We start from the raw sequence: 4650 nt of genomic DNA, 5'->3' as shown, positions 1-4650 counted from the left end.
ATCAAACTAATGTGTTATTCACCCCACATGGTGAACTTTGTCTGAAAAAAAATAAAGAATGCAGAAATGCACTTTTTTGGTCACCCAGTCTCCAAGAAAAAATGCTATAAAAAGTGATCAAAAAGTCATATGTATTCCAAAATGGCAACATTGCAAACTACAGGACAATGAGTCCTTGCAAAACTATGCCTAAGGAATAATTAAAAAGTTGTTGCGCTCAGAAGATGGTGGCAGCAAATATTTATAAAAAAATTAAATATTTAAAAAAAAAATATAAGTAGCACAGCAAAAAAAAATATAGATATATAGGTTTGGTATCGTAGTAATTGTACTGACCAATAGAATAAATTTGTCATGACATTTGTGTTGCAGTTTGTGTGCTGTAGAAACAAGACTCATCAAAAGATGGCGGAATTTCATTTTTTTTTTTTTCATTTTACTCCACTAAGAATTTTTTTTAGTACATTATATGGTACATTAAATAGTATCATTGAAAAATAGTTGTCTCGCAAAAAACAAGCATAAAAAAAATGGCCATGTCCTTAAGGTGTTAAAATTAATTAAAGCCCCCCAGGTGGTAAGGGAAGTTGGTTTAACATATGAGGTAAGTAAACTTGCTGCCAGTAATGGTGGTTGTTGGTAAACAAGTTTCTGGTTCAGTTGTGTGTGAAATATGTTCACACCCAGTTGGTTTCTACTCACTTTTACCCTTTGCAATCCAATTTTGCATTCAGGGTTTTTCTAGGGGGCTTTCTCTTTCTGCCATAGCGTTTTATATATATATATATATATATATATATATATATATATATATATATATATATATATAATATATTTTATACATATATATATATATATATATATATATATATATATATATACATATATGTATATATATAAATGTGTATATATATATATATATATATATATATATATATATATATATATATATATATATATATATATATATATATATATATATATATATACCAAAACGCTCATTCACATAGGAATAACTGTATTTCTGCCATGCAAAAACGCAGCATATTTTCATGGCTGAAATGCACTTACACGTGTGCATTTCACCTGCTCCCCCGTGTATTTGTGTAATCACAGCAACGGGAGTGTCTACATATAGCAACTGAAGCCCTTCACAGATATAGACTAAAATATAATTTTATTTATTTCTCTTAAAACAACATCTATGGGCTGACAGACAAACTCAACAAACAATAACACAAAGTAAAGGGGTACACTAATTAGATGGTTCACTTTTTTATCCGATATAGTATTCTTGTGTACGGAATTTATTGTTAAATAGATTCATATTGGACCATGTCAATATGGTATGTCGTTTTTTCCTTACTAAATGTTGGCGAATATGTGGTCGTGCAATTCACCACAAATGAAGAAGGAAAAAGGGAAAAGTCAGATGCTCGATTGATCAGAGGGCTCGACGCGTTTCCCCACTCTATTAGGAGTGGTTCATCAGGAGCATAAGTATATTGACTTTAGGTACTAAAATATGTAGAGATATATATAGCTACCCCCTATTAGATCAACATAAAGTGATACGGTACTTTAATGGTGATGGCTGCATCTGTGATGCAACTGGTGGTGTTGCACACATACAGTGATGTAACACAGAGAGGGATTAATCCCAGGTCGTAACGGTTAGTTGACTCATGTGAGATAGCTTCCTCTGTGTGAAGGGAGCGGGTGAAGCCTTAGATCGAACAGAGATTATGTCCACCTGAACAACAGTCAGGCTCAGATCAATGGCGTATACAGTCCCAATGATTAGATAGCCTATGATGGAAGTGTCTACTATGTTGACCATAGACACTAATAAAATGACTTTTATTAATAAATATTGTTGGCTAATCTAAGCTGAGCTAGACTATTGCCCTATGAACTATGTCCTTATGGTAAGGAGGGTAGGGACTTCCAATTACTGTCTCAAGAGGTATTTGTGGATGATGCGGATGAGACACAGTTGTCTGTCAGTCAGGTTGTTGTTAGGGCAGTAAGTCTGAGAGAGGAGCAGACTGAGGAATCAGAGGAAGAGCTGGTGGATGATGAGATAATTGGTCCAACCTGGCTTGCTAAGCCTACTGCAGACAGGGCTTCAGAGGGGGAGGCAAGACCAGCAACAGAACAGGTTGGAAGAGGCAGTGGGGTGGCCAGGAGAAGAAGCAGGGCCACAACAAATACTCGCCTAACTGTTCCCCACAGCACCTCCTTGTGGCAAGCTCCAATGCAGAGGGCTAGGTGTTTGAAGGTCTGGAGGTTTTTCAATGAGAGCGCGGACGACCAACGAACAGTGGCGTGCAACCTGTGCCACACCAAGATCAGCAGGGGAGGCACCACTACGAGCCTGACTAACAGCAGCATGCGCAGGAATATAGTGGCTAAACACCCGACGATGTGGAACGAAGGCCATTCACCGCCTGCGGGTCACACCACTGCCTCTTCCCCTGTGTCACATTCTGTCACTGTCATCTAATCCCCGTCCCAGAAGGCTGGCACGAGCATCTCCGGGCCTGTATCTACACCCTCACCTCCACGGTCCTCCACTGCCCCCACCAATGTGTCCCAGCGCAGCGTTGAGCTGTCGACAACCCCAGCATTGGAACACAAGCGGAAATACGCAGCCACCCACCGGTATGCACAATCTTTAAATGTGCATATTTCAAAACTACCCAGCCTGGAGATGCTGCCATATAGGCTAGTAGAAACGGAGGCTTTTCCCAACCTGATGGCGGCAGAGGTCCCTCGGTACTTGGTCCCCAGCCGCCACTATTTTTCCCGCTGCACCGTCCCCGCCCTACACCAGCACGTCTCATGGAACATAAACCATGCCCTCACCAACGTGGTTACTGGGAAGTTCCACTTTACCACCGACACGTGAACAAGTGCTGCCAGCCAGGGACACTACATCTCCCTGATGGCGCATTGGGTTAACCTGATGGTGACTGGGACCAAGTCTGACCCTGGGCCCGCTCACATGCTAACCACACCGAGGATTGCAGGTCCTACCTCGGTCACGGTTTCTCCGGCTGATTATGCCACCTCCTCTTCCTCCACCTCTCAATTACCACATGTGAGCACATCACCTTCAGTCAGTAGCTGGAGGCGCTGCAGCACTGTGATGGAGAAGCATCAACAGGCCGTGCTGAAACTCCTGAGCTTGGGTGACAAGAGACACACCACCCAAGAGCTGTTACAGGGTTTGATGGAGCAGACAGATCTGTGGCTTTCACTGCTGAACCTCCAAACAGGCATGATGGTGTATGACAATGGGTATACTCTGGTGGCTACTCTGTAGCTTGGAAGACTAACATCTGGGAGTCTGGGGATCAGTGCTGGTCACCATGCATCATCTCTTGTGTTACCACAGTTATCCAAGACACTGGATTGGAGTTTTCACAGGAAGCGTAACTGATTTAATGAGACTTTCACAGTTGCAGTGTAGACCTGTGGTGGCATCTTTTGTGACACCTCCTGCTTAAAAGAAATGTTTTGTTTTAGAATGCGTTGCTGAATTGTACAGATGGTTAGAAGTGCTAGCATCTGAGTCCGCTTTATGGCCACATTTGTGGCTCCAGACAAATTTGTGACAGAGGTGGCATGGGCATTGTAATTCTGATCAACACTGTATAGCAAGACAGAACCCATTGTAGACTGCGTATTTTTGGATTAAAGCGGATGTATAATACCCTGATTGGTGAACAGCCGGTTTGGTTAGGGTCTGATAGACGCACGCATTACAGGGGTCAGCGCTGGTCGCCATTTATTATCTCTCCTGTTACCACAGTTATCCAAAACACTGGATTGGAGCAATCAAAGGAAGCATAACTGATTTAATGAGACTTTCACAGTTTCACTCTAGATCTGTGGTGGCATCTTTTGTGACACCTCCTGCTTCAAACCAATCTTTGGTTTTAGAATGGGTCGTTGAATTGTGCAGATGGTTAGAAGTACTAGCATCCAAGTTCACTTTATGGCCATGTTTGTGGCTCCTGACAATTTTGTGATGGAGGTGGAACAGGATTGCAATTCTGATCAGCACTGTATAACAAGACAACTCATTGCACACTGTCTGTGTTTGAATGTCCGTGGACGTGTAATACGCTGAGTGGTAAACAGCAGGATTGGTTTAGGCCTGATAAACGCACACATCCCTAGGGGTCAGCGCTGGTTGGTATGTATAATCTGCTTCAGAACCGCTGCCCAGCGGGGGTCCTGATTTGGCCACTCAAATTTATGCGTAGATCATCCAATTCACGTAGCGATCGAAGGAAGTGTAACAGATTTCTTGAGACATTGACAGTTCACTGTAGACTTGTGGTGGCAACCTTTGCAACATCTCCTGCTTCAAAACAATCTTTGGTTTTAGAATGTGTTGCAGAATTGTGGAGATGTGTAGAAGTACTGGCATCTGAGACTGCTTTATGGCCACGTTTGTGGCTCATGAAATTTTGTGGCGGAGGTGGCATGGGATTGGAATTATGATTGTACGTTAATTTCTCATTAATTCTCATCAGCATTGTGGGCTATCGGCCACACTTTCAAAGAGGGTTGCTGCCAGGCCCTGCCAACCATCTGCAATGTGTGTCTCCAGTTCCTCCTCATCCAATACACACTTAT

This window comes from Eleutherodactylus coqui, chromosome 1 (genome assembly GCF_035609145.1).
Source record: "Eleutherodactylus coqui strain aEleCoq1 chromosome 1, aEleCoq1.hap1, whole genome shotgun sequence".
Taxonomy (NCBI): Eukaryota; Metazoa; Chordata; class Amphibia; order Anura; family Eleutherodactylidae; genus Eleutherodactylus; species Eleutherodactylus coqui.
This window is presented reverse-complemented; position numbering follows the sequence as displayed.